Consider the following 26,473-nt stretch of genomic DNA (forward strand, 5'->3'; position numbering starts at 1 on the left):
GAATTCTCCAATCAATTTCTGGTTTCTTATGCTTAAGAGTTCATTTCTTATCTTATCCCTTCCTTTCACATTTTACTATAAGCTGTAAGGAGAGGCCAAACTGCACCCTCCACACACCTTGGAAATCTCCTGAGCTAAATATCCAAGTTTATTGCTTATAAGTTCTGCCTTCCATCTGACATCAGAATGCAATTTTGCCAAGTTCTCCACCACTTTAAAACAAGGATAGCCTTTCTTCCAGATCCCAGTAAGACATGCATCATTTCCTTCTAAGGCCCCATCATAGGTACCTTTAACATCCATCTTCCTACCAACAGTCTCTAAAGTCATCCAGGCTTTTTCTATCAAGTAACTCACAGCTCTTCCACTACCACCTATTATCCAATTCCAAATCTGTTGCCACATTTTTTGGCATTTGCAATTGTAGTATTCTTCTACTGGTACCAAAAACTATCCAGTTTTCTGACTGTGAAAGTAAAAACCATGCAATGAGGTGATGTGAACAATGGGAATTTACTGGTACCTGATTTGAGACTAGAAGTCCCAGGTCAAGGCATCCTCAAGGCGATGCTCTCTCCCAGAGGACTGCAGTGTCCTGGAAGCTGCCAGCAATCCCTGGCACTTGGCTTTCCTGTCACATGACATTGCACAAGTGACTGCTCTGGCTTCTCAGTTCCTCTGACTTGCAGCTTCTGGCTTCTCCCTGTGGCTTTTTCCTCATCTGACTAATACTCTACTTATAAGGGACTCCAGTAATTCAGAATAAAGCCTAAACTGATTTATGTGGGCTAAACCTGAAGTGAGGAACATCCTGAAGAAATCTTATGTACAATGGTTCCACATCCACAGGAATGGATGATGCTTAAAAACACATTTTTTTGTAGTACGTAGCTCTAAGCCAGCACATGCATATATGGGTGAGTTATTTATGGTAATAGCATAAAGGAAGGAGAGTAAATGGATCTATATTGAAGCTACATTTTTTATTTTACCAGAATTAATGTTACACTGAAGAATAATGATGAGTTTTGTTTTTTTTTTTCTGGGTACCAAATAACTTTATTTGAAGGAATGGTACCAATGAAAGAACTTCGTAGATGTTGATACAACTTATAGAAAAGGTAAACCCAACACACATGCACTACTACCCTGTGGCTCTGGGGAAGCCAACAGAAGGTTTAGCTCTCATCACTGCTTCCCAGAGTGTGCTTGTCAAAGAGATGCTCTGCCAAGCCAGAATCCGGGGCCCCCATCTTGCGCAGGTTGGTCACCCAGTTCTTTGATGGACTTCACCTGCTCATTCAGGTAATGGGTCAATGAAGTCACACAAATGGGGGTCATTTTTGTCAGTAGCCAGTTTGTGCAGTTCCAGTAGTGACTGATTCACCCTTTTTTCCAAGTGTAATGCACACTCCATTGCATTCAATCCGCTTTCCCAGTCATCTCGTTCTGGTTTCTTGATATCCTGAAGGAAGATTCTGCCGCCTCGTTGGTTCTGCAGCTTCATTAGTTTCTCAGCATGTTTCCTCTCCTCATGAGATTGGTGAAGAAAATATTTGGCAAAGTTCTTCAAAGCCACATCATCACGGTCAAAGTAGTAAGACATCGACAGGTAGACGTAAGAGGCGTAGAGCTCCAGGTTGATCTGGCGGTTGATGGCGGCCTCCGAGTCCTGGTTGTAGTTCTGGCGCACCTGCGATGGGGATGTGGTCGTCATGATGGGCGGTTGAGAAGCGGCGGCTGTGCGACACTGGACGGACAGTGACAAGCAGCTGGGGGTGGCTGGCCAACAGGGGCGAGCGCCGGGTTCCATTCAAGCACTGTTGAAGCAGGAAACCACGGCGACTCTCCACGAAGACGTCTGGCCTAATGATGAGTTAAGTTGCATAGTGTTATCTCTAGAGGAACCACTAAGATCATGTCAAAAATAATAAAGAAAATTAACAAAACAACAATAAAGGAATTAAAATGTCACACTAAATATAACTATTTAATGCAGTTTTAGTAATCTATAACCTGCAGTTCAGTCACCTGTTTTTATAGATGAAATTATATTAAAACAACAAATTCTGGTTGTTGTTGATGTGGAAAAGTGGGGGATGTTGTTGATCTGGGAAAGGTAGGGGATGTGGGGAGTAGAGAATATGGAAACCTCATAATTTTTAAAGTAACATTTTGTGTGATCTATGTATCTTTTAAAAATAAATAAAAAAATATTTTAAAAAATTATATTAAAACACAGCATTTGTTTACACACTGCCAATGACTGCATTCACATTACCATGGCAGAGTTGAAAAGTTGTGACAAAGACCCAATGGCCCAAAGTCTAAAATATTTACCATTTTACCCTTAAAGAAAAAAAAAAAATAGCGCTTACCATACAAATAGAGTCATCTTTAAAAAAAAAAAAGAAAAAAAACTACATTGGTAATTAGGGAAATTCAAATTAAAACCACAATGAGATACTGCTTCAGGCCCACTAGGAAGTCTATCATAAGATAGAAAACAGAAAATAGTAAGTGTTGGTGAGGATGCAGAGAACTAGAAACCTTTACACATTACTGGTGACACTCTAGGATGGTGCAGCCAAGGTGGAAATCAGTTTGGCAATTCCATAGAAAATTGAAAATAGAATTAGCATATGACCTGGAAATCCCATTTCTTGGTATATACCCAAAAGAACTGAAAGCAGTGACTTGAACAGGAATTTGTACACCAATGTTCATTGCAGCATTATTCCCAATCGCCAAAAGGTAGAAGCAACCCAGGTGTCTATCAACAGAATAATGGTTAAACAAAACGTGGTCTATACATTCAAAGGAATGTTATTCAGCCATAAAAGGGAATGAAGTTCAGATGCATGTGACAAGGATCAACCCTAGAGACATAATGTTGATGAAATAAGCCAGACAAATAATGACAAGTATTGCATGGTCTTGTTTATGTGAAACACCTGGGAGGAGCAAACTTCACAGAGACAAATGGTAGCATGTGGGTTCTTGGCAGGACGGGGAAGGGAAGAGTTACTGATTAACAACTGAAGTGTCTCTGTGTGAAGTGATGAAAATATAGGGGTAATGGATATTGGTGATAGTGGCACAATATTGGGAATATAATTAATACTACAGAATTGTGCATATAAATGTAGTGGAAAAGGGAAATTTTGAGTTGCATATTTGTTACCACAATGAAAAGTTTAAAATTTTTAAACAGATGAGGTCATAGAGGAGTGGGGTGGCCCCTTGACCCAACATGACTGCTGCCCTTAGAAGACATGGGGAAAATGTCGCTTCCAGCCCGGGAATGCCAGCAAATGCTGGAAGCTGGAAGGGGCAGGAAGGATTTTCCTTTCCCAGAAATGGAAATACCTTGATTATGGATTTCTAGCCTTCACAAATATGAGATAACAAATTTCAAACATATGCATTTCAGAAAATATATATGTATATCAAACTCTATCAATAATTATGTTAAATTTGAATAAATAAATACCTCAATATAAAGGCAGTGATTATCAGACTGGATTTTTAAAAATCCAAATATATGCTGTCTATAAGAAAATCACTTTACTTGGAAAGTACAAATAAATTGAAACTAAAACCACACAAAAAAGGTACATGATGGAATACAAAATTATGAAAGATCTCAAATAAATAAATGTCAGGCAAAATAAACTTGTGAGCAAAGATTATTACTAGAGACAAATAGGGACATCTCTTAATGATAAAAGAGTTGATTCCTGAGGAAGATTTAAACAGTATAAATGAATAAAACCTGAGATCCCAAAAACAGATGAAGTAAAATGTGACAGAACTGAAAACAGAAATAATTCCACAGTGATAGCCAGACTTCAATATATCACTATCAATAATTAATAGAATAAACAGAAAATCAGCAATGACATTGATGTTTGAACAATACTATCAACCAACTTGGCTAAACTGATACTTTTAGAACAACTAAAACAAGAATCTACAACAAGTATCAAGGCATTGAAATGAGAAAAGGATAGGCTTATGGTGCCGGTACAATGAAAAATCCACATGCAAAAACTGAACTTAAACTTTTATCTCACTATACACAGAACTTAATCAAAATGGATCACAGGCCTCAATAGAATTGCTAAAACATTGTAACTTCTTGAGGGAAACATGGCAGGTAATCTATACGCACCTCAGTAATGTAAGGAGTTAGAAATGACAGCAAGGTTAATAGTATGAATACAGGAATGTTTTTCTTTTGAAAGTGTTAAGAATATGATGGTGATACATGGGAAAATTACAACTAATGTAACTAAAAATAAAAAGAAATGACACTAATAGCACAATTGATCAAAGAAAAAAACAAGACTTCATAAAAATAAAATATGTTTTCCTTCAGAGATACCTTTAAGAAAATGAAAAATAAAGCCATAGGTTGGAGGAAATATTTGCAAATTATATATTGGATAAAGGATTTGTATCTAGAAGATATAATAACACTTATAACCCAATAATCAGAAGAACAACAATCCAATGAAAAAATGAGCAAAATATACGAATGGATATTTCACCAAAGAAGACAGACAAAGCACTTGGCAGGACCTTCAACATTTTTTATCATTAGGGAAATACCACCTAAAACCATAGTAAGATCCCATTACATGCGGACTAAAAAGCTATAATAAAAGTCAGAATAACATGCTGGTGAGGATGTGGAGAACCTGGAAGCCCCCGTCTTTCTAGTGAATCTGTAAAATGTTACAGCCACTTAGCAGTTTGACAGTTTCTTAAAAAGCCAAACCTAAACATTTCCTATGACTCAGCAACCGCATTCGAGGTTTTTACTGAGAACGTATGGAAACAGCCAGACAAAGACCTGCACCCCAGTGTCCACAGTGGCAAGATTTATAAGACTGGAAACGATTCCAAAGCCTGCTGGCTGGTGAATAAATAAAATAGGCAAATCCACCAATGGAAGCCACAAAGCAATGAAAAGAAATGGGCTCCTGACACAACCACAGCCTGGGAGGGACTCCGACATTGCCATTACAGAAACCAGCACGGAAGACAGCATGCTGTGTGTTCCCATTTACGTGACAAGCCAGAAGAGAGAGACCCCTGGGACAGAGAGCAGTCCAGTGCTTCCACTCACTTCCTGCTCGGTCCACCCTGCCCAGCCAAGACCTTGACTCTGAAGAGAGAGCTCTGGAGAAAGAGAAGGCAGATGGGTGGATTCGTTTGCCTTTAGGTCCATCGGTGTTTTGATGTGAACAACAAAAATCTCAAATTAGGCGATTCCCCTAAAGCACCCAGAGGCACGCTGGAGAGGGTGGGAGCAGAGGCTACAGTCTTCAGACACTACACAGAGAACCTGGACGGGAGACTGGCCGCACTCGAAACCCCAATACTTCAAAAAACAGTAGCCAAGAGGTGGGAGGTGTCCCTAAGTTGAAACAGCTCCGTCTGTAGATGACATTTGCGTGTGGAGAATCAGCTTCGCATTTCGATATGCTCTGAGCTTTCTGAAACAAGCTGACAGCAGAGCTTCCATCTATAAGAGCTTTGCAATTTCCACGGTGTTCACCATCCAGGACACTTTAATGGCACAGGAAGCTCTCGGATTTCCCAAGTTTACAGAAGAAAAAGTAACCAAAGCCCACCCAGGCTGTGAGTGGCCCACCGAGGGTTAGAGCCCAGGTCCCACGGCCCCAAGTCTGCAAGCTCCACAGCCCGCTACACCCACTCCTCCTGTCTATCCCACACACCCACCTGCAGTCCACCCCCACATGCCCACCCCCAGCCAGCCCATCACCCCACAGGCCCAGGCCTGCCCACCATTGTACCCTCACCCATGCACACTCACCCCCATCCCGTCCACGACCCGCATGCCCACCCCCACCCCATCTACTCCCTGCATGCCCCCCGCATGCCCACCCCTGGTCCATCTCTCTAGAACTGGGGTACAGCAGGGCTTCGTGGCCCAATCAGGACCTACTTCGGCCATGGCCCAAGCCAGCAAACCTGCATTTGTAACATTTTACTAAGTTCTTGTATGTTTTTTTACTCACCTTAAAGTTTAGGATAGGTTGTTTTCCTACATTTATAACAGCCTCTGTTGGACATCGCTTACCCTCTCCCAGGGGAGGGGGTGGAGATCTTAACTGTGTAATTATAATCCCAATTACAGCTGATTCCGTAGGGGAGCCCTGAAGGGGCCACAGGTGGGTGATGCAGCTGATGCCGGCATGAAATGCATGTAAATGGATACTGAATAATTTCCTAAAGAAGAACTTGACAGCTCTCAGAAAGGGGTTACCCACTGCATTACAGTCAGTGTTTTTTCAGTGAGAACACAGGTTTAATTACAGTGGAATCCAGTAGGTATTTTGAAAATATTCCCTTGAGAAGTATATTTTAGGGGAATATGTTGCCTGCATTGAGAGATTCAGTGATGACTTAGCAAACTATAGTTATTGAAGAGAAAAAATCTAAAGACATTCTGAAAGGTTTCATGTGCTGAAATGGATTTTTTAATTTCTTAACTAATTTCCTACTGTAAATTGACCATTATTTAGTAGTGATTTTTTTCAGGTAAACACTGATGAAATGCTTTACATGACCTAAATTCATTTGTTTATGAAGCAGAGAGTAAAATTGTCAGCGCCTGGCCTCACCAAATCTCATGTCCAAATGGAAGCCTGAGGAAACAGGAAAGAGCATTATTTCACACACAAGATACCGAGATTTTATTCCATGGTTTGACGTTGAGTTTAGTCATTGGTTACTGCCAGCAGGTCATGTCCAGAAGACCAGATGTAATTTAAATAAAAACTGAGTTCCGTAACGAGTAGGTTCTGCGTGGAAAATTCAGTAGGACACTGACACGGAGATCTAACTGGGGACAGGGCAGAGGCCCCTGCCAACACTTTCTGTGCCACTCCTGTAATGCCCAACTTCTTCAGTTCATTCACAAAGGACGGTGAGCGGGGCACAGAAGGGTCCACGCCTCAGAAACCCCCAGCAGAGGGGAGGGCGACACCGCAGGTGCCTCGAGAGCTGTCCTCTTCCTGCCTCCTCAGAAGCCTTGGTCTGCTGCCTCCACCTTCATTATTCTCTGAACAGCCGTGTTAGTTAGACATCGTCATCAGTTTCTGAAAGTCGTCATTCAAATAGGTGCTGATAAAACCCCTTAAACAAGGAGCACTTTGTCTTACTGCTCATACAAATAGACACTAAAAACAATGAATATCACATCATGTGTGTCGGAGGCCTTAGCGCCTGCTACACGTCTCTCAGAATAACGGCCGAGGTGACTGTTTCTCCAATTGCGCCAGCTGAGGTTGTGTTTACCTAAGCTCACTTGGTGAATGAGAGCAAGACGTGGAAACAGAACAAATCCATGTCCCAGAATTCTCAAGAGATTCTTAATGGGGAGAACGTTTCATGTTACAGGTTTGTTGGCAAGGTAGTTGAAAATAGAGAGATCAGTAAGAAATATGCAGCATGGAGACCATATTTTAAAAATACACTTATTAAAATGGTAAATGGAAACATTGTTAATATATTTGTGTATATTTAGCCCTGTAGGGATGCTTCAAATTTATTTAATTAACAATTAGCTTATGATACTCACTAAGGGATATTGCTCACTATTACTCAGACTTACAAGATTGCCATAAGCTTCTCTTGACACCAATTTATTTAAAAGCTGCAGGCAGGTAATGCAGCAGGTGACATAACAGGTGACCCAGTCAGGTGATGTATCACAGCCATGTGACACAGAAGCCATTAAGGTGAGCTACACTTCATTCCTTCCTTTTATAAATATTCTCCAGATGATGCAAGTGACACAGCAAGTGATGAGCCAGGTGACACATCCAGGGATGCTACATGCTTCCATGGTGGCATGAGGCATTCCTCTTTAGTAGGAATAGCCTTTGCAACATCAGTGACTTTCTCCCCCAGGTGACTTCCCAGGTGAGAGGAGAGAAGCCTGCATGGTTTTGCTTGGCGCTGTCCAATGGACATGTTGGAAATAATAAATTGCTCTGTATCTATACTGTGCAAAGCAGTAACCACCAGCCACACGTGGCTACTGAGCACTGGAAATGTGGGAGCCCAATCAGGGAACTGAACTCTTAACTCTATTTAACTTTAATTGATTTGAATTTAGAGTGGTATATGGATTGTGCCTACAGCATTGGAAGGTGCTGGTTTTGAAGCCCCGGGGAAGGAGGGACGGCATCTGTTGTAACACAGTCCTCACAAGGGACATGCCACATGGTCGGCACTCAGTGTGGCCAAGAGCTCCGCCTCCCTGCCAGGTGTCAGGACTAGTGGTGCATGCGTAGTCTGCCCGTCGAGAATCAGAGCCTCCATCTGGTGCCTTTTACCAGAGCAATGTTGCCTGCTCAGAGCTGAGAGTCCACCCTTATCGGGTTTCTAAGGGAAAATTAGGGAAAACAGCTAGAGAGTTAACCCATGTTCATATGTATCCTTAGAGAAGGCAAACGTGTTCTGTTAACCATTTACACAAATAGCCTGTTCAGCAGAATTGGAGAATATTTATAAAAGGAAGGAATGAAGTATAGCTCACCTTAATGGATTCAAATAAATCTTCTGATTTGATGACTTTGGGAATTTGATTTCCATGTAGCAGCAAGTTAGTTTCACAGAACACCTCTCATATTTAATTGAATAATTATAACTGTGTACTACCTTTCATGAATAATTGCTACCTCTACATGGTTACTTTTAGCATATCATCCTATTTAAATGAGTTACACAAATTAACATTTCAATATACATATTCAATGTATACTCTTTACAAGTACAATAGGAACTTCAGGAACTGTCCTCTGCAATTCCACAAATCACGCCAGCTCTTCTTAACAGTGCTGACAGGGAGGAGGGCAGTTCCGGGCACTTAGCCTTTTATCTATATTGAAGGTAATCATAAAACAAAACTATTTAGAATAGCTTAGGAAGATTTCCATTAAGATATTTACATTGATTTGAAGTGACGCCAGCATTTATCTATGTAAACAGTAAAAATCTCAAGAACAAGTGCACTCCTGCCTTGGCCGTCTGCACAGGCTCTGAGCTGACTGGCGCGGCTCCTTGGGCGCTTGGGCCGGCAGTAGGGCTGTCACGCCTCGTGCTCCTGACACGTGTAATTCCTCGTGCTCCTGACGCGTGGAGGCGTGGTGCTCTCTCCATCTCTAAGGCCCCTCCGCGGCTGGCCTAATTCTCGCAAGCGGTGGGCTTCACCTTGGTGAAGGTTCAACGTGTTGGATTTTGCGACCAGGCCTCGGGGAGGACGCCTGTCCCTCCCCATGGACGGCCCCTTCCGGGTTTGGCAGGTCGTGCTGGCTCACCTGGGGAGCGGCTGGCACACCTGGGAAGCTCTCACCCGGCAGCCACGCTCCCAGTGCTGCGCCAACCCTGAGCCCACCTTCCTCCCGGGCTGACTCAGAGAACTTCTCACATGCCCTTTCCTAACGCGGGTCCCCAGTCTCCCCACAACCAGCTTGAAGACAAGGTCCACCTTTGGTCACCTCCCTGAGTGGTCTGATTCCAACGCCAGCCACGAGCTACCCCCCAGAAGGGCCTGGACATTGGAAGTGAAGGCTCCAGCTACTGGTCTTCTGAGACCTGCAAATGTGTTTGCCTGGCCTAGCTGTCGCCGGTAGGAGAGAACGTCGCAGTTAATCCACCTTTTGCCCATCAAAGCAGAAGCACCGTCTGTGCTTCCTCACCCGAGATGAACACGAGGCTGCATCTCTTGTCAAAGCCTGCTACATTCTGGCTGGATATTGGTTTTCAGGATGAAATTAAGTGCTAAGCGTTAGGGCAGATGCAAGAATAGGTGTGGCTGATAGATCCAAAGGAATCTTAGAACAGCCCTTTCCACTAAAAGGTGTATTTTTCAGGAGGTATGGCGGATTGAACCTGGCACCTTGTACATGGGAAGCAGGTGCTCAAACCACTGAGCTGCACCCACTCCTTAAAGATTTAATTTTTAAATAGAAAAAAAAAAAACCCAACAAAAACCAAAAACGACTTGAAAGGAAGCAGTGGCCTGCTCAGCTGTCATGTTCTGTGAGCACTCATTTCTCATGAAGCCAGGAGAGCATCTTCTCGCTGGCTGCAAAACCCTTAGGCCTGTTTTCCAAGACGTCCTTCTCCGTGTGGCTTTCACGCAGCCAACACATCCAGGAGAACCCCCTGTCTCTCAAAACCAGCCGCACTGGCGCGGTCCAGGGCGGGCTCCGACTGGAGGGGGCTCGCCTCGCCCTCCCCACAGTGGCCGGGGCCTGGGGGCAGCGCGGGCCGGTAGCCTTCCCGGAGCCAGCAGCTCAGCGACTTACTAGATAATGGAGAGCTGGTTTCCTGAGGTGGGGGTCACCGATGAAGACGCAGGTGAAGTTCTGGGGGTCTGGCAGAGCCAGGGAGCGCCCGCTGCCTGCTCGCCCGCCCCACCCCCCAGCGGACCCCTTTCCTACCGCGCCCTGGCTTCCCAGCAGGCTTCGCGGGGGCGCGCCCTTGGGGCTTCATCCCCGGCTAAGGCGCCCGCTTTCCCCTGCAGCGCCCACTGCAGCCCCAGCTTCCGCCCTCAGGACACCTGAGCGGAGGGGACGTGGTCTGCTGAGCCCCCCCCCCACACACACACAAGGGCCCTCGGATGGCCTTGCACCCTCAGGTCGGGTCTGCTCCCCTGAGCCCTTTAAACCCGATCCAGAGCTCGGGTGGGGGAGGAAGCAGAGATTCCTTGCCACGCCTCCGCTAGATCTGGTGGGGGGGCCCAGCAGGCGCCAGCAGAGAGAGGGGAGCTCCGCCCTGCACCCGCGGGCAAGGCCCCAGGACAGGAAGGCGCTTGGGAGGAGGTGCCCTGGGCCCCTGCGCAGCCAGGGCTGGGGGCGCACTGGCTGGTGCCTGAGCCGCGCGGGTGGGTGATTTGAGAGGCAGCGTCGGAAACTGATGCAAAGGCCCACGCGGCGGGGACTGACTGCCCACGGCCCAGACCCCTGCCCGGCTGGGCTTGTCTCCCCAGCGGCCCACGGCTGTGAGCTTTTCCATGACTCCTGTGCACTTTTCAAGGGTTAAACTTGACCTTGAAACAACATTTACCCCGTTGATGTTAAGTTTTACCCAAGCCCTGTGATCTTGGAGAACAGTGAGGGTTAAGAAACCCCTGGGCCACCTGTGTTTAAAGAAGGTTTATGAAAAGCACCAGCCCTGCCCGCATCTGGGGCGAGGCTTGGCCGCCTGCTTGGCCACCCGCTGGGCGCCGCCTTTGCCCCAGAGATCAGCTGATCCCTTCAATGTGAACAAAATGTTTGTCCACCAAAATTGTGCAAAGCTTTCCTCTGTTCTCCAGATGCCTGACTCTAAGGACACCTTCCAGAAAGCACACTGCTGTCTGATCACACACCCCCTCATCCCACCTCCCCACCTTCCCCCTGAAGAAACCCCTTTGCCCAATGAACCGTTGGCTGAGCCTGCAGTCAGAGCGGCTCCGGGTTGCCACAGCCCCTTCCCCTGCTGAAGCAGCCCCTCCCCTTACAACGGTCCTCTAGGAGGAAGTCTGCATCTGTTTTTGACACCTGCCACTCTCCCCCGGCTGAAACTCCATGTGTGCACGTGCGTGCATGTGTGTACATACATGCGTGTGCATAGGTATGCGGGCACGTGTGCATGCACGTGTGCCATGAGCATCAAAGGCTGCTGGGGAGCAAGTCCTGGCCACTCGCACTAAGTAAAGAGGGTCCAGCGGCCCCGACGGTGTGTCGTGTCCATTCTGCTGACCTGCCTGAACACGGCTGTCCACACTATGCCTCCAGAGGGCCCTTTAAAGTGCATCGCACCTCAGACCCAGCCCCACGGACTCCACCTGCCACCTGGCGAGAGCAGGGAGCCCTTTGCAGGGTTTAGGAAGAGCCCACGATCCACCAGGGGCGTAAACACGGGCCTTCCCTGACCTCCGCTTTCGTGACTTTTCTCTCCCCATTCCTCAGAATGAGTCAGCCGTCCGTCCGAGCAATCCCTGGTCGTGTGCTCTGAGCGTGAAGTTCATGCAAAGTACAGATTTTTGTCCCTTTTTTATTAAGCCAGGGATCAGAACTAATAGTGAACACAAAGCATGGATCCTGGGGGCTGGAAGCCCATGAAAAATTCATTTTCACAAGTGGGACATTTTAGAAAGAAGGAGACAAGTGAGTCCTTCTCGGCCCTGAAGATAAAATCACAGACACTGGGGAAACTGCTCATACCAGAAAACTTCTGTACCCACATGACTATGAGGAAACACTGGATTTAACTAGGAATCTCCACTTGATAGGAAGAAATACCAAACAAAAAATTTTTAAAAAATTTAAAAATCAGATCTATATACATGAGGACAATAAAACGCATATTATTTTCATTAACCAAGAGTGATAATAGTTTAGGTAATGGAAATAAATATTCAAATTCATGAACATGGACCTTCACAATTCATGTCTACAACAAATGCCCAGGGAAAGGACAGATGGTCTAATAAATTTATTGTGAAACCAACTATGAATGACATTGCTGGAGATACAGGCATCAGCCTGTGTTTATTTTAAATGAGTATAATAGAATAAACTATTACATATTGGTAAGTAAAATTTTACTTCTGTGAAAATAAAATTAGCTCTGGTTAAAAATATTAAAAAGAGGAAACAGATTATAATATAAATGGTAATGATAACTCAACTGATATTATCTAAGGGTAAATTATTCCAATTTAACCAGTTATCAGTAAGTAATAAACAAAAGTCTATTTTTAAAGGGAGCTTACACTTTGATGGGGAATGGGTGGGTAAGTCAAAATTAAGTTGTAACCTAAACTCTATTGCTACTGATCAGCTTGTCTGGTACATCTGACCTCTTTCCTATTGTTTGGATCATCCTAGCTCTATTTCTCTCTGAGAGTAAACAACAAGGGACCCATGGCTCACCTTTAGCAGGAAATTAAGAATTCTCCAAGTGTCTCCATGTCTCCTTTGAATTTGACCAGCAGCATAAATCTTAATCAACATAGTGATATCAACAAGCATCACACAGCAGCCATCGGTTTTTACAGCTAAACCTGATTTAGAACCACAGCCATAGATGAGATCATTTTTGGTGTCAGCTCCCAGCCCATGTCTGCTGACCCTAGTTCACCATAGTGTCTCCAGCACTTATTCTTGCAAAAGAAGTGGGTCAACCCAGTCAATGGCCCCAGTGAGGCATCACACAGATCTAGGTTCCCAGGGGGTGCCCCAAAGAGTTAATTGAATGTCCAGCGAGAAGTGCATTAAGTCACTGCTGAGATTCCTGCTTAGTTTGTGCAAATAACCTTCCCCTAGTCAAGATAACTCAGAGAGAAAACAGGTATCTGATTACACTGTGGTGCCCCTGGTCTGTCAATCCAAACTAACCTTTCTAAATTTTTATTTTATAGTAAAAAAATAATATTTTCTTTCCCACCTGACCATATTTCCTCAAGCTTGCCCCTTACAACATTTATTTCCAAACAGCCAACAGTGAACTCCCTTTAGTTTTGTTGGTGGAGCTTTCTTTTTAAATAGCTTCTCTCTTACACTCTTTCTTTTTAAATAGCCTCTCTCTTACAGGCTGTCTTTTACTGGGCTCACACCTCGGCCACAAATAGGATCATTCTAAACACTTGTCAAAGCTAAGCAAGGTTAAGCAAAGGTATAAGGGTTTCTTCAAAAATTACATAATGAAAACAATGTGGTAAATTACATTACTTTTAAAAATTCAGCAAATTTAAGCAAGTGAACATAATTTGCCTCAAAAAATGTTGGCATGCAGCAGTTTGATGAAAGATCATTGGTGTAAAATAACTCAGTCCCAAAGTATTCCTGACAAAAAGACTTGCTAAATGTGGCCACGGTAAATGAGATGCACCCCAGCTCCCCTTTAATGTATCTCCATTTCTGGACATGACAGGGAGATGTTCCAATACAGAAACCTCAGGTTAAAGAAGAAGTTGAAAAAAAAAAAAAAGGCAACTTCATTGTGTGCATTTAAAACAATGTGAAGGTGATGCCAAACACCAATGCTGTTGAGCAAAACCAAAACAGATTGCACACGATGCTGTCCATACTTTTAATAGAAGTACTAGGATTTAAACATTTTTCCAGTATTCTATGCATTATTTCACTTTTAGGTGTTTACTAAATATGCATATTTGTGGCTTGAATAGTGAACCTCCAAAATTCATGTCCATCTATGACACTTGGAATAAGGGACTTTGCAGATATATTTAATTTAAGAATTTTGAGATGATATTACCCTGGATTTAGCCTGGGTCCTAAAGCTGATGACTGGTGTCCTCATTAGAGAAAGGACTTGGAGATTTGAGACTCAAACTTGAGGACAAATGTAGAGAAGAGGGTCCTGTGGGGAGAGAAGAGGCTGGGGTGATGCACCCACAAGCAAGGAACCACCAGAGGCCAGGGGAGCTGCGGAGCTGATTCCCGCTTAGAGCTGCAGAAGAAACCACCTGCCACCACCTCAACTTCAGAATTCTGGGCTTCAAAATTCTCTCACAGTGAGTGTAAGAATAAATGTCTGCTGTTTTAAGCCACCTGGTTTGTGGCAAGTTTTCACAGCAGACCTAGAGAGCTAATGCAGTGTGTATCATTTGAACATACATGCAAACCTTTGTAAGGTAACTGAGGTTCTGTTTCTCTACTCGACATGAGGCTGGGGCCGCTGGATGGAGAAATGAGAACAACATGGGCCAGGACCAAAGAACATACCGAGATGGTCTCCTCCCACCGGTACTGCTTCCAGTTCCTGCCACTGTCGCTGGACATCAGCAGATAGCTGGTCACCCAGTTGGAGCTCCCATACCCACCCTGCGTGGCCATGGTAGTGACCTCCATCCTCTCTCCAAGGTCAATCTGCAACCACTGGTACTTGTTGGACACAAGCGGAGTCCAGCCCCCAGCTCCTTTCATGTGAAAAAAAAACAAAACAAAAAACAAACAAGAGAAAGGAGGAAATATTAAAGTCCACTTTAAAGGACTCTGCTTTTGTAAAACCTGGAATAAATATGCTCATAATCATAAGAAATGAAGAAGAACGTGCAGGGCTTATACAAGGATGAGCTCGGAGCTGCTCACTGGCTCTTCAGAGTGTGTGGAGTCCAGGGGTCCTGGGGGGGGCATGCTCTGGGAGTGGGTGGGCTCCCCCAGGAAGGCCACCAGCCCTCAGAACCAGTGTGCTGCTGGCCCACAAACTCAGGGCATCAGCATCCAGCCTTCTCACACCTTCACTGGATGTCAGGGGTGCATTTAACCAATGGTGGATTCAAGCATCTACCCATGTTTAGTGCTGGGAATGCACGGGCACTCCTGACTTGGAGGAGAACTTGACATACAAAGCACAATTACTACCTCAGGCTACTGCTGGCAGTGCCCAGGTGGGGACTGATGACAAAGGAACTGTGGGATAATCTTTCTAAGAGGGGGAGCCCCAAGGAACAAACTGCATCCTCAACATTTTTGCAAGACAGAGAATGCCAACACTACAAAACAACTGGGAGCAAAAAGAGAAAATAAACTGACCCAGCACAGCAGACACTGTCTGCACCCTCTGCTCCCTGTCAAGTGAAGAAATTCATGGGAGATGGGCAACAAGATCTGGGGGATGGGGCAAGGGTGTGACCCCCAAAGTGGGATCTGGTCATGTAAGGGCAGGCACATTTTAAGGGGGTGTGCAATCTAAGGGCCAGGCTTCCAAATGCAGAACTTTTGAGCAAGAAAAACGGCAATGGGTGGTGAAAGGGTAAGAGAAAAAGGGAAAATCCAGGCCCTGCGAGGTGAAAAGAGAACCATAGTATTTAAGGATTTGCAGCACCCCACCAAAACAAAGAAAAAACAATGTGCCTAGAAGTTGTCAGACAGACAAAATGCTGCTGGACAGGATGTTGGGAGACTGAAAGTGGCATCAATACCACCAAAACAGCAAGGTGAGTGAAATCACAGAGAACTGAGAGCACAAGGCAACAAATGCTCATGAACCACTAAGGAAAATCCCTGCCCTCTTAAACCAACATGAAGAAGGAGACACTAATGCTACACTCCACACAAAATTAAATATACTCAAATGAGCTTTGAGTATACACTAACCCCAGCACCAACCACAAGTTCAGTAAAAGTGACAGAAGAGGCCTGTATAGAGAGGTCACATCTGAGTCCAACTCTATCACACTCAGGAGCACAAATTCCAAAGTAGGGCTCACTGTCAAGGCACTGAACTCCAGAGTCATCTGCCGTGACCATAGAACCTGTGTGTCTCTGTAGCCCTCAGGAGTACCAGTACCTAGGGTTGTATCTGCTTTGGCTGTCTCTGGGGTCCTGCTGAGATGTGTGTAAGCATGACCCCTCTGATGACCTCCCAATTCATTCTCTTACCCATATATACTAATTTGTCTTTACCATTTCCCCCTTTTATTCAAGATATTTTTCTAGTTGCATCACCAGCCGGTGATTGGTAGTAATTCCTCTGTGCCAGGGAGGTTCATCCCCAGGAGCCATGTCCCATTCTGGGGGGAAAGTAATGCATTTATATGCTGAATTAGGCTTAGAGAGTGGCCACATTTGAGCATACTCAGGAGACTTGAATCTCTGGACTGGCCATGTGCCAACTGGGCCCTAAGTCTCAGCAGAGTTGCAATTCCTACTGGTTTGTTGGACTTCCCAGGTCAGCTAACAGGGAGTTGAAGATGGTCAACCACCACACCAGGGAACTGACAGTGCCTACAACTGCAAGCAGGAGAAACACATCCATCAGCCATGTGAGATCTAAACCCCCTCTTGATTTAGAGGTGGAGTGGACATCACTATCGCAGGGTCCACAGGATAGAGGAAAAAAATGTGGATTAGAGTGGACATACTGGTATTCTACTATAGAACTTTTGTGCCTCTAGCTGTGGAAGAAATTGTATCATTGATGTAAAGACAGTGGCCACAGTAGTTGCTGAGGGCAAGGAGAGGGAAGAAGAGATGTGATGTGGGGCCATTTTGGGGCCATGGCCCACTGGATGCACTGGGGGAGAGTGTAAACAACAATGTAAACCACAAACCATATAGTGTAGCAGTGCTCCAAAATGTATTCAACAAATACAATGAATGTGCCACAGTGATGAAAGAGGTTGATGATGTGGGAGAAGTGTGGGCATTGGGATTTGGGGTATATGGAAACCGCTTATATTTTTTAATGTAAAATCTGTTGTGATCTATGTATCTTTAAAAAATAGTTTAATAAAAAAAAATAGAATTTTATACATATGAGCTTTGAGGATCTGAAAATCCACCTGAGTCAGAAATCTAAATCTCAGAACAAACATGGACCAAAAAAGAGGGAGAAATGAAAAGTGAATTGATTTACTTCAGGAAGGAAATGGAAGGAAAACACAAATTACCTCAATAATAAGGCATAAATGGCAAGATGCCTGAGGGAGAAGAGAATCAAATGGAAAAACAATAAGAGACACCAAAGAAAGGCAGGAAAACAAGAGAATAAAATTAAGAGAAAAAGTAAAAAGTCACAGAGAAAGTAATGATAATGGAAGATAGGCAAGAAGGAATGATACACATATTACTGGAATCCTTGAGAAGAAAAACACAGTGGTGGGGTGAAAATTACTAAAGACAATAATCCAAGTGAAACTTTCCAGAAAAAGAAAAAGAGCTCACAGACATTAAGACACAACCAATCCAATGTCCACAGAGAAAATGTGGAATGGGTGTGGGAACGGTAGCCATGGGGGCTGCTGGGTGTGGGGAACGGGAGGAAGAGATGCGATGTGGAGGCGTTTTTGGGACGTGGAGTTGTCCTGGATAGTGCTTCACGGACAATTACGGGACACTGTAGATCCCCCCAGGGCCCACTGGATGGAACGTGAGAGAGTCTGGGCTATGATGTGGACCATTGACTATGTGGTGCAGTGATGCTCAGAGATGAACTTACCAGGTGCAATGGATGTGTCATGATGATGGGAGAGAGTGTTGCTGTGGGGGGAGTGGGGGGCGGGGGCGGTGGGGTTGAATGGGACCTCATATTTTTTTTAATGTAAATTAAAAAATAAATAAATAATTAAAAAAAAAAAGATGCGCACAAGGAGTGCCATGCCACGCAGGGGTGTCCCCCACGTAGGGGAGCACCACGCGCAAGGAGTGCACCCTGTAAGGAGAGCTGCCCAGTGTGAAAGAAAGTGCAGCCTGTCCAGGAATGCTGCCACACACACAGAGACATGGAGAGCTGACACAACAAGATGACACAACAAAAAGAACACAGATTCCTGTGCCACTGACAACAGCAGAAAGCAGACAAAGAAGATGCAGCAAATGGACACAAAGAACAGACAACCAGGGTGGGGGAGGGGGGAAGGGGAGAGAAATAAATAAATACATAAATTAAAAAAAAAAAGATGCATCCAACAGGCTTGGTAAGTACAAGCATCAGTAAAACACATAGCTCAGTGGAACAGGCCAAAGATTCCAGAATCACATCCGAATATATGTAGAAATTCTGCATGTGAAAAAAGTGCATCTCAAAAACCAGGAAAAGGTGTTTTTTTAAATAAATGGTGCTGGGACAACCAGGTTGCCCTTTGGGAAAAAAAAATAAAAGTAGATCAATATTTCACAACATATACAAGAATCAACTCCCAATGGATCAAGGATCTACACTTAAAAATGAAACCACACAAGTACTTGAAGAGAACTTGCATGAATTCCTTTCTAATCTTGCTTTATTTTTATTTTTCTCTCTCTCTACTTTTGAAAAAATGTTACATTAAAAAAATATAAGAGGTTCCCATATACCACTCCCCCCCACCCCACTCCTCCCATATCATCAACCTCTTTCATCATGGCACATTCATTGCATTTGGTGAATATACTTTGGAGCACTGCTGCACTATATGGATCATGGCTTACATTGTAGTTTACACTCTCCCTCAGTCCACCCAGTGGACCATGGCAGGACATACAATGTCCAGCATCTGTCCCTGCAGTACCACCCAGGACAACTCCAAGTCTTGAAAATACTCCCACATCATATCATTTTTTCCCTTTCCCTGCCTTCAGCAGCTACCATGGCCACTTTCTCCATATCAATGCTACAATTTCTTCCATTACTCATTACAATAGTTCCATAGTAGAATATCAGTAAGTCCACTCTAATTCATACTCTATTCCTCCATCCTGTGGACCCTAGGATGGTTATGTCCACTCCACCTCTACATTGAGAGGGGGCTTAGATCTCACATGGATGATGGATGCAATTCTCCTGCTTGCAGTTGTAGGCACTCTTGGCTCCCTGGTGTGGTAGTTGACCTTCTTCACCTAACCCTAACCCTAACCCTAACCTTTTTAATCTTGATATAGGATAAAGCTTTTTTATTGGAGAAAATATCTGTAACATATCTCATACACAACACTAAATATGTAGAAGAGTAGTTGAATAAACTGCAGGACATCCACATAATGGAGAACTATGAAGCTAAAAAAAAAAAAAAAAAAAAGAGAGTAAGATCTCCAAGAACCAATATGGGCTGACTCCCAGTATATATTACTAAATGAAAGTAGTGAAGCTCCAAAGACTATCTAGAGTCTGCTACCCTGTGAGAGAAAGAAGGGGGAATAAGGAAATAGCTAACAACTGCTTATTTATGGAAAAGTGATGGAGTATAAACCAGAAGCTGCAGAGGTGGCCCACCCACAGGGGTGGGAGGAGAAGGCACAGAGCAATGGGAAGGGATGGCAGGGCTACTCAGGGGTCAGATATCCCTGAGCATCTTGTGCAGAGCTCTGACTGAGCACCACTGTGAAGTGCCATACTGTCTCCACCTGCTCCAGAAGCAGGCAGTCGAAGCAAATGGGAAAACCAAGATGGACTAGAGACACCAATAAATGAACCTGTGTTTTAGACAAACACCCAGGCACACTGGCTACAGGATGGTGTTCAATTTATATAAGAGATGTGTATGAGTGTGTGCATGTGTGCACAGTGGTTTGTGTGCACACGTATTTCCTAGGTCTGCCTACAAGGCCAGGGAGCCACAAAATCCAGGAGCTCCGAGTAACCCCACCTCCAGAGAGTGATTTCTAAACACCATTCTCCAATAACTTGAGCAGGGATCCTTGCAGAATGGTTGGTCCTGGGCTGAGGCAGGGAAAGTACAAGATGAGCCTAGAACATCTTACAGTGCAGGAAAGTAAGTGCTCAGAGGAGGGACTTCTCAAAGAATGCAAGGAGTCCACACCAAAATAAACAAACAAAATCACATAAAATCATGCTTGGGGGTGGGGAGCTCTTCCTCTGAGGGGAATCCCAATTAATAAATGTGGGAGGAGTATCAGAGGGCAGCACCATTGGGCAAACACCAGAGTAATGAGTGTCCTGGATGGGACCTGATGAATGCTAAAGTTAGAGTGTGAAAAATGAGGAAAACAGCTTTGCCTATCTCAACACATCTCCCCCAAGACACAGTCACCCTCACAGGAAGAGAGTCACTTCCAGTGGAGAAGGACAAGGGGTCCAGGTGGACCTCAAGGCAGATCCATGTCAAAGGCCTATGTTATGAAGCACTGTAACTGATCATAAATTAACAAATACATTTTAGCCCACTGAATTGTATTTTAGGCACTTACTAGCCCTTGATATATTACAATATAGCTTTGATATGTGTTACTCTTTAAAAATATTGAGAAGCAATATCTGTAACTATTGTGACTCACTGAACTGTAATTCAGATGTTTTGTTTCTTTGATGTCACTGCTGTTTTATAAACTGCATAATCTTTACCTTATAACTGAACGTAAGGAAATGATTAGTAACTGGCCCTTGCTCATATCCCTTTGTTTTGTTTTGCAACCCTGAAGTCTGATTCTCCTGTAGGTAGCCTTCAATGTTTATACAAAATAACATGGCAGTCCAGAATGGACCAAGCCAGTTCTAATGAATTAGTCTGCGTGACACGTGCAAGAGTGTAAACCTTAAACTTTCAGTGATGTGAGTGTGTCATCAAGCTGCACAGACTCAGAATTAGACAACCTCTAACCTGACCTCTCTTTCTAGCCTCACAGCATGAGTGGGAGTGATGCCCAACTTCCACTCCCATATCCCACTATCATTTTCTACATAACCCACCTCCTCGTTCAGTGTCACAAAAAAACCACAGTACTTCCAATTCAGGGAGACAGGTTTGAGGACTGGTCCATAGCCAAATTAGTAACAAATAGTACAAATCGATAAGATCAACTTAGTAACAAATAGTACAAATAGATAAGCTCAACTTAGTAGCAAATACTACAAATACATTAGCTCAACTTAGTAACAAATAGTACAGATCAATAAGACCAACTTAGTAACAAATACTAACTTAGATAAGATCAACTTAGGTACAAACAGGACAAATAGATCACCTTATTAATGAATGTTAATAGCACAAATAGATAAGCTCAATTTAGAAACAAATAGTACAAATAGATAAGGTCTACTTAGTAACAAACTGTACAAGGAGAGTTAGGTAAGAGAGTGGCTTAAGTCAATAGCAAATGCTCTTCAACCAAGACACTTGGGGCACAGGCCTTTACCTGGATGAAGGAATTATGAGTGCAGTGACTTATAAAAGAGGTGAGTTCACCGGGGGTTTTTCAGTTAAAAGTTTCCTAAATGGTCACAAATGCAGATGCTCTTTTATCTGTTCCCTCCATTTTTAATCTGCAAGGATCTGAAAAAGCTTCTACAATGGTGGCCTGAGTATTTCAGTTAGGTAAGGAGTGGAGGCGCCTGGAGATTCTGCTAGACTATCTGGTCTAGAAGAGTGTGCTTTTCTCCCTGTATGGATGAGGAAAAGGAGATCCCAAGACTGAGTAAATTTGTCCAGTATCCTCCAGGTTATGGTGGTGCTATTTTTAAAGAAAAACTTTAAAATTTATTTGAGCATGTTATTTTTGAAATCAGCCTTTTCACTTTTTTACCTGATCCCCAAATTATGATTCAACAGAGGCACATTTCACTCCAAGAATGTACTGAAGTAAAGTATCAAATTCACACTGCCATCTGGCTGTAAACAACGTGGCTGCAAGGTCCCCATGCAGGGTAGTTTCTGCCTGGAAGCCTGTGCATTCCACAAGGCAGGCCACCTCAGCATCACCATCACCACCACCACCACAGGGAGAGAGAGGGAAAGGTGCGGGCTTCCCTCTGGGTGGACCACCTGGCAGGAGAAGCCATCCCCATCCCTGGTCTACTTAGTCAAGGGAGCATCACACGAGGGGCCGTCCCTGGCATTTAAGGGGTGCAGGGCAGTGAGAGCTCAGGATGCAGAGCCCAAGAAAGCAGCAGAGCACTTAGGTGGGGCACCTACATTTCACTCAAGCAAATGGCTTCACTGAAATTGCCACCAAGCTTCCCTCTGAGATAATTGCACTGTTTCAGATATAAATCATCCGTTTGTGCTTTTTTCCTCCTTACATAATTGCTCCTAATTTACAGGCTCCAGAAAAGTCCCTGTGAGGGTGAGAGAGAAAGGGGTGGGGTGTCCGGTTGTTTCTGGGGTGAGAGTCTATCTGGATTTACCCCTTTCTGACGCTCGGGTGACTTTCTCACTGAGGAATTTTGTTTAAATTCCACCCCTGCCCTGGTGCTGAAGGGTTGGTAAGCATTTCTATTAGCACATCATCACCACCAAAAAAGCCAACTACAAGTGAATGTAGCATATATTTTGAGAATTTACAGTATTTCTTTTTTTTTGGGGGGGGGATGACTCATGTTTTTTATTATTCATTTTTTTAAAATATTACATTCAAAAAATATGAGGTCCCACTCAACCCCACCACCCCCACCCCACCACTCTCCCCACAGCAACACTCTCTCCCATCATCATGACACATCCATTGCATTTGGTAAGTACATCTCTGGACATTGCTGCACCTCATGGTCAATGGTCCATATCATAGCCCATACTCTCCCACGTTCCATCCAGTGGGCCCTGGGAGGATCTATAATGTCTGATAATTGTCCCTGAAGCACCACCCAGGACAACTCCAAGACCCAAAAAATGCCTCCACATCTCATCTCTTCCTCCCATTCCCCGTGCCCAGCAGCCACCATGGCCACTTTTCCCACACCAATGCCACATTTTCTCTGTGGACCTTGGACTGGTTGTGTCCATTGCACATCTATATCAAGAGGGGGTTTAGATTCCACATGGATACTGGATGCAATCCTCCTGCTTTCAGTTGTAGGCACTCTAGGCTCCATGGTGTAGTGGTTGACATTCTTCAACTCCATGTTAGCTGAGTGAGGTAAGAGAGTCCAGACTTCAAGCCTTGGGTTTCCCACTCTTGAGATGGGAGGGAGAAGAGAAACCAGTAGGACCATTTTCCTTCAGCCGGGATTCCACTCTTCGGGCCTGTAGGTGCAGCTTTCCTCCTCCGAAGAGGATGCCCTTAAGAAAGAGACACCCTTAGCTCAGGGCTTTCCATGTCCAGGAGAGTAAGCCACAGAACTGGTTTCTGATTAGTGCACCACACTCCCTTGTTGACACAGATTCCCTCTGCAGAGGGACCCCTTGCCTGGCAGTTCCCAGGGGACCCAGCAGATGTGGGTCATTGGAGACTGACAAGGTCATGGAGATGACCCTGGGAATAAAGAGAGAGCCCTGCTTGGCTGCCCCCAAAGGAGTGTCCAGAACCCAGGCCCCACCAGCCTGCTCCCTCTGTGCTATGATGCCGGCAGGACCAGCAGGCAGGGGCACTCACTTGTCTTTTCATGGTAAGTGAACTTCCAAACCAACATACAATCATCTACACATGTGAAAGCCACTCTGCCAGGTCTCCTTTCTGTCCTTTTCCATAATTTCAATGTGTGCTCTTTATTTGAAACAATGTATTCACAAAAAATATGATTTCACCAATTGTTTGCATTAGAAATAAAACACAAACTCTCCTGCAGACCTATGGGCAATTCAGAAATGTGGCAAAATCTCCTTTATAAACAGCCTAAGTAATATGTGTGATTCTGCATACATTACCTAAAGTTACTGCTCCATTCTGAGTAAATCCTTTCTCCTACCACAGGATAGAAACACCAACATTTCTCCACTCCCCACTCCCCCTAAGTAACTGACAAAGGAACGGCGGGTTCCTATACCATCCCACTGGAATAGAAAGTGCACTTTTGCCTGCTCAGAATCCACTCTCATTTTCCTTCATTTTGGGGGCCACCACCATCATTTCCCCACCCAATGCACCGAGGTTAGTGGTCGAAGGGCCCATCCATGTTGCCAAGATTTCTGACGTTGGTTGGAAATACTAAGGAGAGTTGCTTTTTATGTATGTTGCAAACAAGCCCTGTAGTGGACATATGTATATTATATATATATATTTAGTGGGTATTTTTTTCTAAGATTATGTCTTGAGAAAATTTTTTGTAAATGGCAATTCTCAAAGAGAAGTTTTTTAAAAAAATTTTGATCAAATCCAGGCTGTTATTTCTCTGTTATGCATTATAATTTTGTATCCTATTTAAAATTTCATTGTCTACTTCAAGATCATAAGGATACTTTCATATGCTTTCTTCTAGACATAGGAAAACTTTATTTTTATGTTTTGGACTTTATTCAGAAAAAAAAATTCATAAAAAACTCATAAAAAAGATACCCCTATAAATTAATGGTCAAAACACCTGTCTACATACTTTACAAAAGAAAATATATGAATGGTGTATTAGTCAGCCAAAATGGTGCTGATGCAAAGTACCAGGAATCTGTTGGCTTTTATAAAGGGTATTTATTTGGGGTAGGAGCTTACAGATACCAGGCCATAAAGCATGTTTCTTCCCTCACCAAAGTCTATTTCCACATGTTGGAGCAAGTTGGCTGCTGAAATTCAGTCTTCCTCTTCCTCTTCCCCTTAAGACTTCGTGGTCCCTGGTTTTTCCAGGATCAGCTGTAGGCTGGGATATGTCTCATCTCTCTCCCAGGGCTCATTTATCTCCAGGCTCAGCTGCTTTGTTCTCTTTGCAAGTTCAGCTATAGCTATCAGGCTCTCTTTCTCCAAGCGCATCTGCCATGTCTTTGGGGCCATCTCTATTCTTGTGTTCTTCTGCATGTTTACTTCTCAGAGCTCCAGCTCAAAACTCCTACCAACTCCTGCCTGCTGTTTTCTCTGTGAGTCTCCACCCACCAAGGGGGCAGGGACTCAATATCCTACTGACATGGCCCAGTCAAAGCCCTAATCATAATTTAATCAAATAAAATTGAAACCTCTGAATTCAATACAGTCTAATGTACCCAGAGAAACAGACCAATTTACAAACTTAATCCATTATCTAGTTTTGGAATTCATAAACAATACTAAACTGCTACAAATGGTGAACATGTACTTGAAAAATGTTCAACATCTTTATTCACGAGGAAAATTAAAATTAAAACTAAAATGGAAAACCATCACATGCCTTCTCGAGTCTATAAACTTAAAAGATTCCCCACAGCAAGTGCTGAGGGATGCAGGAAGGCTAGGGCTCTTGTCACTGCAGGTAGGAATCTAAAATGGAAGAACCATTTTGCAAAGCTTGTTCACAGCTTTCAAAGTTTGAACACTCATCTACCAGGTGACCCAGTCTTCTTACTCACTTAAGAGAAATGAATATATGCCCACACAAAAACTTATAAGCAAATGCTCATCAGCAGCTTTATTAATGGTAGGAAAATATTGGAAATCATCTAAATGTCTATCAAACAGATGCAGATAAATGACTTGTGGTTTAATCTATACAAGGGAATATGATGCAGCAAGGAAAAGGACTCAGGCGTTAATACCCATAGCAACATGGACGAAGCTCAAAGACAATACATTGAGTTAAAAGCAGACACGTACCTGGAGCACTAGGAAGAACTGGTGGGGACTGACTGGAAGAGGCACCAGGGAACTTTCCAGAAGAATGGGAAAGTTCTATATGTCACCAGTGAGGGTGGCTACACAGGTCCATGTATTTATGAAAACTTATTGAAAAGTGTGGAGTGGATGTAGCTCAGTGGTTGAGTGCCTGCTTCACATGTACAAGGTCCTGGGTTTAATCCCTGGTACCTCCTAACACAGGTGTAGCTCATGGCAATGTCAATTTACCTCAAAAATGTTCATTGGAGAAAGAACCACTGTCTTCTGCTGTGGCCCCGGAGCTGGTCAGTCAGCCTGGTGTGGGAGCCTGGATGGACAGAGCAGACACAGAGTCAGAGCGAGGCAGACAGCCCCAGATTGAGCATCTGGCTTGTGATGTTTCAGCTCTGGAACAACTGAACCTTCTTTTCCTTCTGAACCTGAGCAGACCCATTGCTGCAGTAAACGCTTGCACCAACGCAGTGGCAGGAGGCCACGTGTGTCGAAAGGAGCTCATCACACCCAAATAAACTGGACCCTGACACACCAGGAGG

At 44.1% G+C, this 26,473-nt stretch overlaps 1 pseudogene; it reads right to left on the reverse strand.

Annotated features, from left to right (window-relative positions):
* Window positions 1-1,044: 1,044 nt before the first annotated feature.
* LOC131278860 (ferritin heavy chain pseudogene) lies at window positions 1,045-1,732 on the reverse strand (annotated as a pseudogene).
* Window positions 1,733-26,473: the final 24,741 nt, after the last annotated feature.

This window comes from Dasypus novemcinctus, chromosome 6 (assembly GCF_030445035.2).
Source record: "Dasypus novemcinctus isolate mDasNov1 chromosome 6, mDasNov1.1.hap2, whole genome shotgun sequence".
NCBI lineage: Eukaryota > Metazoa > Chordata > Mammalia > Cingulata > Dasypodidae > Dasypus > Dasypus novemcinctus.